Source organism: Camellia sinensis, chromosome 5 (assembly GCF_055761805.1).
Source record: "Camellia sinensis isolate YWXY chromosome 5, ASM5576180v1, whole genome shotgun sequence".
In the NCBI taxonomy this organism is placed as follows: domain Eukaryota; kingdom Viridiplantae; phylum Streptophyta; class Magnoliopsida; order Ericales; family Theaceae; genus Camellia; species Camellia sinensis.
Window position 1 is genome coordinate 188,180,619 of NC_138965.1, and position 15,942 is coordinate 188,196,560.

At 35.4% G+C, this 15,942-nt stretch overlaps 1 long non-coding RNA gene across 1 annotated transcript; it reads right to left on the reverse strand.

The window, feature by feature from the left end:
• Positions 1–566: 566 nt before the first annotated feature.
• On the reverse strand, positions 567–4,436 carry LOC114321499 (uncharacterized). Its single transcript, XR_003650296.2, has 2 exons — positions 1,279–4,436; positions 567–1,143 (listed from the first exon to the last, which is right to left on the reverse strand). It is a non-coding gene; the product is annotated as an uncharacterized LOC114321499 (long non-coding RNA).
• Positions 4,437–15,942: the final 11,506 nt, after the last annotated feature.

A 15,942-nucleotide genomic window follows, 5' to 3' on the forward strand; every position in this document is an offset into this window, starting at 1 on the left:
AATGCTAGAGACACAACAACAAAAACAAAGCATCGAACAATTCAGTCCTCTCACATACCTGCACGAGGAGCTCACAATTGTAGGGATGAGAGAATTGTAATTTGCTCGCTAGTTGGAAAATTGTGTCCTATCAGTGCTATACATAATTTGGTACTTGCCAACAACTAAAGTAGAGACTTGGATCAAATTATACAAAAGCAAGGAAAGCCTACTGATGAGAAAATAGGAGAAAAAATTTCAGCAGTAGCAAGCAAAATAATACAATTGAGTATATAAATGGAAATAGATGCACCTCATTCTCTCTTCATGAGTATGAGAAAATTGTAAACATAGAAATGCAATTAATTTGAAGATTTTCAAGACTAGTTTTGTGTGGTTAATTGATTTAGGATTTGAAAACACCATATTATGGTTGCACCTCAATAAAGGTGCAAAAACTTGATCAATTAGCTCGTCTTCGAATCCCATCAAAAAACAAAGTGTGCCATAAACAAAGGAAAAAAACAAACAAACAGACAAGCCACAAAGGGAAAATATTTGTCTAATTTTTTAACAATTCCATGTCATTGCAATTAAAATTGAACTTCCCATTTCTAATATAATTTTTTTAATTTTTCCATAATTTGTAAGTAAGTGCTTCAACATCCATTGAAAGGTAATTCAAAATCCATATTACATAACATTTTTTTTTTCTCATATAAGAGAATAAATAGAAATTTGAGTTCTCATCAGCAGCCCACCAAGTGGGGACTATCTTCAGTTGATATCCTCTGCCTTAAGATTGACCAAAAGAGGGAGATTGAAGTGGAAAAGAGAGGGCCCTCCCTCCCAACCCTTCGAGATCTTCTTTCAGAGAATACAAGACTGGACAGGAATATAAGGAAAGAAGCCATCAAAGGAAGGAAAAGAGAACCCTGGCCTCTACGACTGCTACATCATCATTGCTGGGCGAAGCATCATCAGACTACCGCCAATTCAAAGCCAAAACGCCCTTCATTTCTTTAATCAGCAGTTAAGACTAGCATCGGACAGTCTGCGAAAAGAGACAATCTACTCCTTTTTTAATTAGATTCTTTTGCGGGATCAAAGAACTTCTCAATCCAACGCAGAAGGAAGGATTCAACACACTTCTTTTTATCGATACTACATAAAAAAAAAAATTATAAAAACAAATTAAAAAGATGAAAAGCACCACTAAAAATCACATCATGGACAATGCTGTTCATCCAAAAAAATTTCAACATTCTAGCATTTCTATAACAAAGATCAATTGTTTACCTTTCCATCTAAGAACCAAGATGAGGCCATAACCAAACCAAAAGTTCCACCGATATCAATCCATGAACTGCAATGGTCTCGTAGTCGAATCCTGCGACATTGCGTAAAAATAATGGAAATAGAAAAAAACTGTACATTATTCTGTCATGCTGCCTAACAAAACACAGTTAGACTATACTACTAGTTAATGCCAGTGTCCTAGATACAGAATTGAAAAATGCTAGGGGCACAACTCAAAGCACCGAACAAATGACAACCCTGTCACAGTATGTCATAACTAGGTAGAAACAAACAAACAAATTATAGAGACAATACTTTCCCCCTTGCTGACAAAATATACATACACACATATATATATATATACTCCCATTCAATTTTTTTATTATATTATTTTTAATGTTATTTTTACCTATTTAAAAAATTTACTTGCACAGAAATAAAACACAAAAACTTTTACAGAAGTGAGACAAAAGAGGTGAGCCCCACATGTGTAGATCACATGTGAACCCCATAACCCCACATCTTATCTCTATTATGTGAAAAAATTTTGTATTCTATCTTTGTGCAAGTAGCACAACCGTAATCTAAATTGCATGTTCAATCATTCCTATAGAATGCTTTTGGTGTATCTTGCAACAACTAAAACAATCGAAAGATTGCTCCACTTTTGAAAACACTTGCTGCATACAGACTTCTATACCAATAGAAGAAAGAGGAAGCAAAACTGGATCCAAACACATACTTGCTATGAGCATTACCACAAACAAGGGCATATATGTAATGATTTACGGCCGAAAACTATGAACACTGCAAATGAAGATTGTAATTAAATTATTTTACTATTTAAGGAGTAATTATTCAGTGGTCCTGGACCACCACATCAGTTTTGGTCTCAAACCACACATGATCGGCCACATAAAAAAAAAAAAAAAAAAAAAAATGAAACTCAAGTCCCATTTTTTCTTATGGAACCAATCATGAGTGATCGGAACCAAAGCTAACATGATGATCCCGGACCACTAAATAATTTATTTTATTTTAACCTACAGATTTCAAACATCAGCAGCCTTTTCTGCAGTGATTTAATAAATGTGGAAACAACCATTTATGGAAAAAATCCACATTTAAGAGTTGATACTGTTCGAACTAGGGTTTAAAATATCCAATGTTATGTATCAGAATTTTGGACCTCCGATACCATTATTCATCAATATATCAACCGATACTATTTGATATTGACCGATATATGATCGCATCACCGATTTGGATACATGTCCTAACACCATTATTTAAAACCATGGTGAAAACTGATTCCACAAAAAAAGTGGAACATAAAGTGAGGCACAATCATATTGGCAGAGCTTGTTTTGTTGCTTCCATGACCATCCTATTTTTAGCTAATGAATAATCTATTTGGAATTGACATGGAAGCAACAAAACAGCTCTGAGAATAACATTGCTCTACATATATGTTTATGCAATGAAAAAATTTGGAGGACACAAAAGAGAGGTCAAAAGATAATCCATTATGCATTTGCCTAAAATATGCCACTTATTTGAAACACTTCAAGAAAACTCTACGGTTTTCACCAAATGAAAAAAAGTGATGCGATTTGCACATGTTCCTTTCAGTGATCACATGGTTTCACACAACTTTTTCCAAGGTGAAAAGAAAGAGTAGGCCATCGAGGTGTGCAAGTTAAATGGGCACCAAAGATTACTTCCACATACCAACCAAATGCCATCACCCAAGTACAAAATCATTCATATGGAAAAGTTTGAAGGGGGGCTTATTTGATGGCATGAAATGGCCTTTACCATACAAGATGCTTTCCTATTTGGCTTGAGTTTTCATTAACCAACACTACCACCAAATTTATTTTCTAGGTTAGTTTACCTCATCTATCCCACCAAAGGATATTGTTTGAAATCTCAAGAATGATGGATTAGTCTATAACTTTATCCCACAAGGTCTAAAATGGGTGAATTTGAAGGAAATAGAATTCAACACATGGGGGTTAAAATCAGATCTAAACATAAAGATACCTTATGACTTAGCTTTTGAATATAGCTATACCTTATTGAGTTCTTCAAAGTCGATCCCATGAAACATAAATAAATGACTTGCTATTTTAACTGAATCCAAGTGAAATGATTCAAAGCATGCTTCAAAGAACAGGGCATGTGGAAGAAATTCAGATCTACTGTCAAATAAAATCTCTACTTTTCATCATGCAATAGATACAATAAGGTCAACACAAAACAAGAGTTAGATCTTAGTTGGTTCAATTGCAAAAATCTCCCATCATATTTCCATATAACAGCTTAAAATCCTATCAAAGGGAAGAAAAATTGAAAATCAAACCACTACGAAATATTAGGGTAACTTGTATTCATATTTGAGATTTCAGATCAAAAGATGTGACATGAACAAACAGAAGAACAAAATACAAAAGGAAGAAGAGTAAACATACCTTCACTGAACACACTAAAACTAGATCTCAGATTTTAATTCTTTTTCCTTTTAGATCTCAGAATTTCTTTTTATTTTTCTTTTTCTTTTCTTTCTGCTGATCAAAGTAATAAAACCTCACTTTTCAAACCCAATAAAATGTTCTTATTTTTTTTTTCAGAAATAAAAAATATAACAACATAAAAAGCACAAAACCAATCGATTTCAAGAACAGCAAAGAAAGGTGAAAAACAATATGAATAAAACAAAGCAAGAGTAGCAATTAGAGAAAAGAAGAAGGAGAAGAAGATGATTGGGATGACTGGATAGGACCAGGACAAGAAAGGGAGAGAGAAAAACATCAAGAAATCAGAGGAATGGGTGGTTTAGGAAAGGATTTCGTTTGGCAATACCCAAAGGAATTCCTTCCCAATCGACCCATTCCCACAATTTCTTGTTAGTCTATTTCCCTCTCCCTCTTACTCCTTTTTCACTCGCTCTCTCTCATCTAATGGGAACACATGGATCAGAAAGAAGAAGAGGATAAGGGAGGAAGCGCTCTCTCTCTCTCTCCCCATTGGATGCACAAGCGCAACTTCGAAATGGAACCACAAACGCATATTAGTTTGGAATATGCTTGGGGAAATAACAAATCAGCGGCGCCGCTATAAATACAATTTTGATTGGAACATGTTTTAAGAAAAATGTTTAATTGCTGGAAGTTGTGTTATTTGAATGGTTTAAATGTATTATAATGACGTTATTTTATTTTTAAAATGATATTATTTTGAGATGTTTGAGTCATGAAAATTTGAGTTAAAAGTATTATTATATTTTTAAAGATGGTCCATTCATTTTTTTAGAGATAAATATAATAAATAAATAATATACACGTAAAATTTTACAAAATAAAATAATTTAAATCATCAAAACATAACCTTTAATAGGTATCATGAACCTTCAAATTCGCTTAAGTTTATATTTGAACTTGAAAAAAAACTAAACTTATATTATACTACTTGTAAATATTTGTGTAATGCATAAATAAGTAAAGTAGAAATTATTTGTATAATATGTTGATAAAATAAAATTTAAAAAATTTAAGTAGCAGTTATTAATAATAATTATTTTGTAGATTAATTATCAAGTGATTATGAAATTATAGGTGAGTTTTTAAAAAATAATGATGGGTAATTTAAAAATATAAAAATTCATTTGACATACATAAAAATAAAAATTTTAAGCCACCATAGGTGGTGTTTGGCAAGTTGGGTTGGGCTAAAATAGCCACAAAAGACAAAATAGGCTATTTTAGCCACAACAAACAAAACATCACATCCAATCCATAATCATTACACTCTTCTCTCACAAAAAAAGTCAAAAAAGCCAAAAAGCCAAAAAACTCTTCCCAAACCAAGTTTTTTAGCCCAGGCTAAAATAGTCAAAAAAGTCAAAAAGCCAAAAAGTCAACCCACTTCCCAAACGGAGGCATAGTTTGTCTCCTTTACAAATAGCTTAGACTTTGATGCATTTTTTTAATTATACTTTATCATTTTTCTTTTAAAAATAATTTTGTGTTCCTTGCTGTAAGAGTTATATGATAAGTCCATCCTACAAAATTCAACAAATAATTCCTTTCCTTTCATTTTATTTTATTTTATTACAGAACGTGAAAATATAAAAATTAATTATCTATAATTAATATGTTATCCTAAGGACTATAATTTTTGTTAATTGTTTTTTAACTGAAAATTAAGATTTGTGGATCTGAATTATTTATAAAACATTGGTAGTAATGTAAATCTTCATTTCAACCATGAAATTTGGAGTATCAAAATTATTTTTAAACTAATATAATTATAATATATAAAATAATACAAACGCTATAATATATCATTATAATTATTATAACATTATTTTTTGAACATTAGTTGGTCCATCCCTGCTTGGAACAGAGAGACAGCTAATAAAAGGTTGGGTAAAGCTATAAAGTGCTGTCGGTGGGTAGCCCAGTGCAATAGTGTCCAGTAAAAAGCAACGTTTGTAACTTGTTTGATAAAAAAAATAGAAAATGTCTTGTAACTCAAATTTTATGGCTTAAAAGTGATTCAAATGGCCAAAACGACGTCGTTTTAGCATTTTTATGTTGTTCTGTATTTAAAACGACGTCATTTTGACCATTTGAGCTACTTTTGAGCCACAAAATTTGAGCTACGTAGCATTATCGTAAAAAAAAGTTAAGTTGGCATTGTTTTAGAAAATTGGTTAAAAATTGATTTTTTTAATTTTTTTTTTAATTTATTTTATCTTTAAATAGGTTAAAAGTTAGTAGTAGATTTTTAATCAGTTTCTTAAAAGAGACCAAAATTACAATTATATCCTTTATCTTTTTTTATATTTACATGGGTGAAAATATAAATTTTCTATATCAAGTGGGGATAGTTTAGTTATTTTATTATGATGTGACGTCCTAAATAAATATTAATTAAAAAAGTTGAAAATAATTTTTTTTATTATCACATTTCTAAAAAAACTAAAAATTTGATTAAAAATCAAAAATTAATTTTTAACCATTTTCTTAAAATATCCTATAATATAAGGAATCAAAAAACAAATCATTTCTAAAAGTAAAAAATTTATTTTAAAAAAATATTAAGAGGCCAATTTTAATATGTGAGTTATCATAAAAAGACCGTCCTTAAGAAAAAGACTTTTATAGACAATTTTTGAAAATGATGTTAATAGATGTATATTTAAAGATAAAATAATTTTTTGTCAAAATTTTTTTAGATAAAATTTTATTATAAAAAAGATAATAATTTATTACTAAATACTTTTCCTTCTCATGTATAGAATTACACAAGCAGAAAAGTGTTCTAAGTTCTATGTCATTCTTTCCTAATGCACTAACATTCAAGAGTAAATTACACTAACTGTTCTTGTATTTTACCTCTTGTGTTATTTTGGTCGTTGTAATTTTAATTTGTTTGATTTTGATGCTCAATTTTTTATTTTGTATCATTTTAGTCCAATTGTTAACACCGATTAAAATTGTTGACGGAAAACAAGCACGTAAGACGCACATGACCCTTTTTCAAGGGCAATATGGACATTTCACTACCCTTTCCTTGTTTCATCATCTTCTTCCTCTTGGACTCTCTGCAACAAAATTATCTACCACCATTGCCTTCCTCCACCACTAAAACCAAGGTTCATGGACTTGATGATAAAGTCAAGTCTCTACAGAGATTGCTTGTTCCAAACAATGATGATTCTGGGTTCACTACTATTGGTAAGAAAGAGGAAATGAGGTGAGAAGTTGCTAATGAAGGTTAGGGAAACAAGACGGCAGGAGGCTAGGGGATGGAGAGAGAGAGAGAGAAAGAGAGAGAGATTGGTTAGGCTGAAAGAGGAAAATAATGTGGGCGACTGTCATGGCTAGACTAGAATCGGGAACTTTTTCCCCAGAAAAGTAGTGCTTCAAAAGCTCTATATACCCATCGTCTTTGAGCGAATTCAAGCCCTGGTGATTCCTAGATGCGTTTGGGTGGCCATTGAAAATGCTCGTAATCCGAACAACTTGTGATGATTATTTCGAGTTCGTAATGTTCATATCAAATCTCCTCATAACCACTTTGATGTCCTCCGCATTGAGTATGAATTGAAGCATGTTTCGAATCGTATCGTAGTGATTCGAGTCTCCCCAGAAGAAAATCCACTGACCCTGTAAACAATCCCAAGTTGATTCCCCTGAAAACAATCGAAACGAGCAATAGGTCGAATAGGTCCAGTCATTGCTCTTCAAAACTCCCAAATTTCCATGACACCATGGACCCTGACATGAGTATGTTTGTTCGAAGCATTTGAATTGACCTTCGTTGTCAACCCAGCAACTACCGTTCTTCCCATGGCGAGTCTACCGACCAGACCACAAGTTTCTCGAAAAATCAGACTTGTTATATATCCCAATTTCTTGCAATTCTGCCATTGATTTGAAGAACTTGAGTGGGATTTTGTGAATTTGTTTGTCAATTGTGAATCTTTGTGGAGAAAATTTCAGACCCTCGTAGTGTCTGAAGAGTAAGATTATAGTGAGATTGTAATCTCCAGTGAAATCTGGGTGAATTTGGAGAGAAAAATAGTAGGTTCCATTGCCCAAATCTTTGATCGGAGGTTGAGACTTCCATCGATCGCCAGAGAGGTCGATTTCGAAGTAATCACCACCCAAACAGTGAGGCTTCCCTAACTCATCCAAAGCTTGGAACACATACCCATGGATTTGGCCTGTCGGTAATTCAAAATAGGTGGTGTCGGGGTTGAGATAGAAGAAGGTGTTGTTTGCATTGTTTAGCAGTGGCGGTGGTGGAATGAGATTGCTGATAGACGGTGGAGGAAGGGGGAAAAAGCAAAGGGTGTTGCAGAGATGGAATAAAGAATGTTAGGATTGAAATGTCTGTTTTGCCCCTCAAAGTTGATCACATGTTGTGCACATGACTATTTTCTGTTAAATTTTTTAACAGAGGTTATTGATTGGACCAAAATGAAACGAAATTAAAAATTGAGGGTCAAAATCGAGCAAATTGAAAACACAGAAACCAAAGTAACACAAGAGGTAAAGTATAGGGACTATTAGTATAATTTGCCCAAAATTCAAATTCAATTTTTGACTTTGCAATAAGGGGAAAGAACTGCATAGTGATGGCACCCAAAAAAAAAAGTTATAAAATTATAAAAAATTATAATATTTTAATTATTAAAATATAATTTTTTTTTTTACTAATTTGTAATATTTTTTAACTATCTAACTGTACTGTTATTTTCCCTCTCAATAATGTATTACATGTAGTACGTCCTCTGAAAGGATATTATTTTGGGGGTAAAAATTATATATATATATATATATATATATAAATAAAACAGCAATGCTACATACGTTAAATTTGAATTTGTCTTTCATTTTGTCGGCCGTCTGACAAAAAAACTAACAGCCGCGATCGATAAGGTGACAACCGTACCAAACAAGTGTTTCACTTAGTCATCTGGCCGATCAATTGGTGAACACAAATTTGAGCCATTTGAGATAGCTCAATTGAAGGCACTAAGATTTCTGGAAAAAAAAAAAAAAAAAAATTATCTCTTTTCTTTTCCACTTCTCTCAAAACGCGATGCACTTAAAGATATTTTTTCTTTCTTTGATTTTTTATATGTTGGCTATATATTTTGTATAAACCAATCACAGTTTAACACGTGGCGTGAAAATGATAAGTTGGGGAATTAATACAAGTCTCCAACCAGCAACAGACACGTGGAGGTTCATATTGGTAATAATGGGTTTGCGTAGCACTGGAACAGCTAGAAGGCGCAAAATGACGTGGCCCAACGGTTACTCACAAATTGAAATTCAAATTCAGGATGGAAGCCCAACTGCAAAAATGGCATAGTGAGATTAACTGCGAGAGAGCATGATCAGTAATTGTAGGAGAACATTTCGATGGTTGGAAATCCACTTTGACGGTTATCATTGGAGAGTATAAATAAAAGAAAAGGCCTCAGAATGAAGGACTCAGACTCAGATCCAGAAACTAGTTTATTTACTTTATATTTCTTTCCAGTTTTATATTTCCAGTTCTTTAACTTTCCAGCACTTCAATTCCTATTCTGCATTTCATTTCCTAGGAATAGCTTCGAGTAGTCGTTGTTGTGAACCTTTTCAAAGTTGGGTCATTTCATTGTAAGTTCCTATCTACTTAATGAGATTCAGTTTCTGAATTGTTCTACATTCGTTATTTCTTATAAATTTCTCCTCAAACAAGCCACCAGTAAAGTCTTCTTCATTGAGGCTGAAAGAACTTCAACACAATCGTCTGATAATTGGTTGGCAATTAAAATTCTGTAAGGACTGATTGATCCTTGTTGGCATGCTTAAAATTACATAATTAACCTTCGAAAGCCAAAAAACCCAACACATATTTTTGGCACACCCAGTGGGACAATTAAAAATGGCTAGACGTAGAGCAAGAAGAGAAAATGAACGCTTAGAAGAGGGTGTGGAATGAGAGGTAGAAATACCTAACCCATAGGATAATGTAATGGATGCACCTATCCCATCAGATCCTCCGCAAATGGTCGAACAGATCAGCACTTCGGAATATACAACATATGTCCAACATACTAGACAGGGCCATGAAACTAGACCTTCAACTGTCTCTTCTACCCAACCAATAAATCCATAGGGAGGTTTAGTAGATGCTATGGGACAGCAACTAATGTATACAATAGAAAGATAGGCAACATCCTTTTTGGATCGAATGAACTCTCATCAACCAACTCTTGCGAGACATGCTAAAAAAAATGAGAATTTCCTTCAACATAGATTGGTTCGAGACAAACAACCTATGCAAAATAATGGACAAATTAATGGCCAGACTAGTAATCAAAACCATGAGAGAATGTCACCTATGCCTTAATCATCGTACGAAGCTCTTGTGAGACCACTAGCAAACCAAAATATACCATTGCCCACCAGCAAAACCATACAAATTGGTGGGTCTGGGTCAGCACAAGGGAATGGTATGAGGATATTTTCAAATCCTATGTTCAAATCCATACCTGACACACGGGGTTTCACTAATCATGTGTTTGAATTTGCACCCAGGGGGTTGGAAGGATTTCTAGTGGTTGGAAGAGAAGCAACACTTGTTCCTCCTCTTATAGCACCTTTCGTAGAGCTTTTCCCAAGACAGATTCCAAAAGGTCAGCCATACCTCTAACAGCAACCAGTACAACAAGGATAGCCAGTCTTGAATATACCTGTATATGGACCAAGAGGCCCTCAAGCACATGGAGTTCCTCTAAACCCTGTGTTTGTTCCTCCAGCAGTGGTTCAACTAACACAAAATATGGTTCCAAGGGACCAAATTGCTAATATAGTTAGAGGAATGTATGGACTTATGGCTCGGGGGGTCCAGACACCAGTGTACAAAAAACTTACTCAGACTAGGTGGATAGGATACATGAATATCCAAAGGGGTTTAGAATACCAAATTTTGCTCTCTTTTATGGGAATGGAAACCAGTCAACGGTGGAACACATTGCTAGGTTTACAAGCCAATGTGGTGAGTTTGCCAACAATGACTACATGAAACTGAGACTTTTTCCAAATTCTTTAATTGGAGCATCCTTTGTATGGTATATAAACCTTACACCTGGCTTTATCTATACTTGGCAACAAATAGAGGAGGTTTTTCATGCCCATTTTTTTCAAACAGAACCTGAAGTTTCCATGGCAAACTTGGTAAGATTGAGCCAAAGCCCTGATGAGAAGGCTGCTCAGTTTATTGCCAGATTTAAAAGGGCACCAAACAAATGTAGGGTCATGCTACCCAAGCCTGAATTTGTGAGATTGGCTCAAAATGGGTTAGAGTTTAGGCTTCGAAAGAAGTTTGATTCAACTGAGTTTCAAGACTTAGTAGAGTTAACCTATAAGGTGTCTAGATATGAAACTTTACTTGAGGAGAAACAAGATCGAAGTAATGCATCATATAAGATCTACTATAGGGACCCCAACTATGAAATTGATGCAGCAGAGATCGTAGGAAAAGAACCTATGACCTATGAAGCATTCATTCAAAAAGACAGTACAATAGACCAGCAGTTTAAAAAGAAAGACCTTCATAGGAAGTATTCTTTTGACTTAACAAAAGCAGATGGCATTTTTGATCATATACTTGTAACAAATTTCCTAAAGTTACCAAAGGGAGTTAAATCCCTACCCCTGAAGAACTTAAAGGAAAACTGTATTGTAAATGGCACAATTCTTGGTCTCATTAAACTAAAAACTATATTGTTCTCCGAGACAGGATCCAAGAATAAATTCGGAAGGGGAGGCTAAAGTTTCCAGCCAAAATTGAGAAAGCTATAGGAGTTGACACCGATCCATTTCCAGAAATTTGGGAGGTTGCAACCAATGTTGGCATGCCAGATTTCTAAAACCTATCCTTGAAAGAATTGGAGGAAGCTACTGTGCAAATGCATATGGCTAACCAGGCTGCCTTCAAGAAAGGCACCAGAAGTTCACCAGCAAATTGACAGAACTTTACAGGCCAAAGGGATGGCTCTAATGAAGAGATACTAGATGATGACTCTTTCGAGGCAGCTGTAGTGCAGAGGATGTGTCCTAGATGCATGATGAGTTACAAATAACTGAAAGGGCTCCTAGTTGATAGAAAGCAATATTATAAAGATGTACAGAAAAATTGAAAACTAGCCAGCACCTACAGCAAAAGGCCATATCTAACTAGTCCTAGACAACATTCATCTTTGGCTGGTTCACCATACACCAGGATACAATCAAAGGGTAAAAGGCCTCTGTATGAAACTAGGCCACCCAATTATTACAGGGTAGACAACTAACCTAAAAGAAAGTATGGATTCAGTGCAAGGCATAGGGCCAAGACTGAGGATTGGCCCTCAAGAACTGCTTCGAAGACTGCTCAAAAGAGTGGGACAACAGATCCAGAAGCCAGACTAGTAGGCTCATGGGTCCCAGGAGTTCCAGATTAGTTTGTCATGCAGAACAGACCTAAGGAAATGCCTACTCAAAGAAAGGATTTTTGAGACCGAAAAGAATGATCAAATCTTCTTTGGTGACTCCAAACAATTGGATGTTATTAAAGAACCCAAAAACAAAGGAGCCAGATGTGGTTCCTATGATTTCTAGGTCTCAAATGAGGAAGATCTAACGAAGATACACCCAGTATTAGAGGACTCTAAAAGAAAACGGAGAGAGCACTTTCATGGCACAAGCAAAAGACCAGACAGATGGAAGAATAGGTTCGAAGCCTGTTCCCAAGATCAAGAGGAGTGCCAGCATGAAGCAAATGGCTAAAGTTCATGCTGAACTAAGAGCCAAAGAAAAATCCAATTTAGCAGGCCTCGAAAAGGCTTTAACGAAAAGTGATGATGAGACAGATGAAGGGACTGAGCTAGGCCAAGAGAGAACATTGGCTGAAGATGAAATGTTTGAGGCCTTCATGGCTGAACAGACCTTTCTGGTTGACAAACCAACGGAGATAGATCACCAATAGGCTATTACGAAGGAACCTGCTAGCACAAAGGTACCAGAATGTAGCATGGAAGATGCTTCTGAAATAGCAGAACAAGCTAATTTGGAAGGGAAACAAGTACATCTAGTAGTTCAGTTTGGCTCATTCCCTCCAGTACCAGTAAATATAGTATATGTGTTGCCACAAGAATTCCAGGCTAGAGAGGGAAACCAAGAAGGTCAGGAAGATGACCCCATTCCAGTTTCTAGTGAAGATTCACAAGCTAGCATGATTCAAGATGAGTCAGAAGTGGCTAAACCAATGGAAACTGATGAAAAAAGTGAAGAGGTAAGCATTAACCTCTCATATTCTTTTGCGTACCCCATAATATCTATGACCCAGCGCGTCAAGCCCCTGTATATCAAGGCTTACTTCGATGGGATACAAATGAATAAGGTATTAGTGGACAATGGTGCAGCAGTGAACCTACTTTCGAAGTCCTCTTTGATGAAGTTGGAAAAAAGAAACCCTAGATTGATCCCAACCAGCACAACCATTGCTGGTTTTGCTAGGGATAAGTGTCACGACCCAAACCCGCCCCTATGGGTTTAGCACCGTAACCGGCTAGTAATCCGTGATTACCGAAGGCCTGCTTGACAGTAAAGACAGTAATACATAGTACATGGACTGGAGGAAGCCAAAACAGTAATAAAAGATGTCCAATGAGCTGTGACAGCTTGTATGCAAAAATACTTTTTCGAACATATTCACATCCATAAGCGAAACATATATACACCATATGTACAAACATTCAGAGTACAGTACAAGTCTAAAACAATATTACAGAACAGAAATAAAAGAGTGAACTGAGACACCCCAAAAAGCCCTGGCTTGGACTGACATGGAACCTCGAAGTGAGGCACGATGGTTGGCTTGACAAAAAGGGAGCTAACCCAACGCTCTTAACTTCGATCCGGTGCCTGGACACCTACATATAAATATAAATAGTGAGCTAAGGCCCAGTGAATAACAGTTGTGTAAGGAGGTTAAGAATGAATGTCCTTTCAGTAAATAAACAGTCATATCAGGGGCCATTTCTGGAAAACACTTAGAAACCTCATACTACAACATAACAGTATACAGTAGGTCAAGCCCCTGTACATCTAATAGCAAATAGTACAGTAGGTCTTAACAGACCGAACAGTCAGTTGATGGCCATCATAACAGTATATAGTAATGGTTCCAAACATGGGAACCGACAGAGATCTCTGTGACAGTAGCAGTAACAGTACAGTAACAGTAAATTCCTATGGATGCCACGAATACAGTTTACAAATAGGACAAACATTCATTCATTAAACAATAATGTTTTAGTAAGCAGAACAGTCGATCATTCAGAAAATATTCATAAATGAACATATCTTTACAACATTGTTACTCACAGAGCACTGAGCTAATAGCGGCTAATGAGCGTCCTCGGATGCCAACCCTACACAATTACAGAACGAACATACACTAAGTTACACACTTGGGATTAACATCTTAGTCCCTATCTTGACTCGGTGTGGTTCTACATCAATAACCTCATCAAGATGCCTTAAACTAGGCCTAGGAATGCCTAGGATGAAATGAGGATACAAAGATGTACTTTAAAACACTTTTCAAAATTTTCAGAAAACAGGGGTCTCGCTCAAGCGTGGCTTTCTTCGCTTGAGCGATCTTGTCAAAATAGTGGGGTCGCTCAAGCATGGACTTCCTCGCTCGAACGGTCTGTAAAAATGCAAAAAGTGTTGGATGTTGAAAATCCCCGCTCGACGCTCGCTCGAGCGTGAGGTACAGTCCTCGGTCGAGCGTGCGTCTACGTGCACCAAAAACCTGAGAGCTTGCAATTTACGCTCGAGCCAGCACTCTGTCGCTCAAGCAGAGGTCTGAACAAACGATGGTTGCTCGAGCGTGGAATCCTTCGCTCGAGCGAGGAAGCTGGAATTTTCAGATTTTCCTTCAAAGCTCGAACCAAGCATTCAACACATCAAAACTCAACCTTTTGGGCCCATTTTCTGGAAAACACTTAGAAACCTCATACTACAACATGTTTTGAAGATCAATTTTGTAAAATCAAGCCCAAAGGTAAGTCAATTGAACACCAATTTCAAATAAACTTCAAGAACAAGATGTACATTTAACATGCATGTATTCAATTGAATTCAAAGCTTCAAATACATGGTCAAATAAATCAATCCTTCCAAAAACATGATGAATTCATGAACTACAACTAGAAAATGGACATGCATGTGGAAATTCATGCAAGACAACTTCAAATTTCAAGAACATGTACATGCATGCATGAATTCATTCTCAAATTCAACTCTTTAAACCAATTCTTGAATCTAAACACTAATGGCTCATGGACCATGCAAGATACAACTAGAATTCAAGTTCAAGAAGATGATTCTCCTACCTTAGGTCTTAAATCTCAAGGGTGCTAGCTCAATTTTGCAAATGCTCTTCAATTCTACTAAAATTCCAAGCAAATTCTAAATGAAACCAAAGCTTTCCTACTCTCTCTCTCTTGTTCACGGTTTTGGTCTCAAATGAGATGAGGAAATGATATGAAATACAACCATTAAGTCCAAACAAAGTGTGTAGGAGATGACCACTCAATGACAATTTGGTAATAAAGCCAAACTAATGTAATATAACATTATTTAATCTAATTTAATCATTCCAAATCAAATTTCAATTAAGTCTACCATAAAAATCACATAAATTTTAATTAACATAAAACACCAATCAATTTCAGATTCGACTGCCAATAAGGCCTTCAATTCGCAATTTCAAATTAAAACATGAACAGATCATTTAGTAGTCAAACAGATAGAAATGCATTTACAGACAATACACTCATGTAATCAGTTTAGGATTTCCTCCTAATCAGTTACTTTTCATACTCAATCACAGTTTAGCAGTAATCAGGGGGTAAGGGTTGTCACAATAAGCAAATAGCTCAGGGCATTTTGCCTATTAACCTAAGTGTGGAAACTAGAGATTACATGACAACATTCTTTGTCATAGACAGTAATGCCAAGTATAATGCTCTGCTTGGTAGGGATTGGATCCACACTAACAAGTGTGTGTCTTTCTCTCTACATCAAAAGATGATGATAGCTT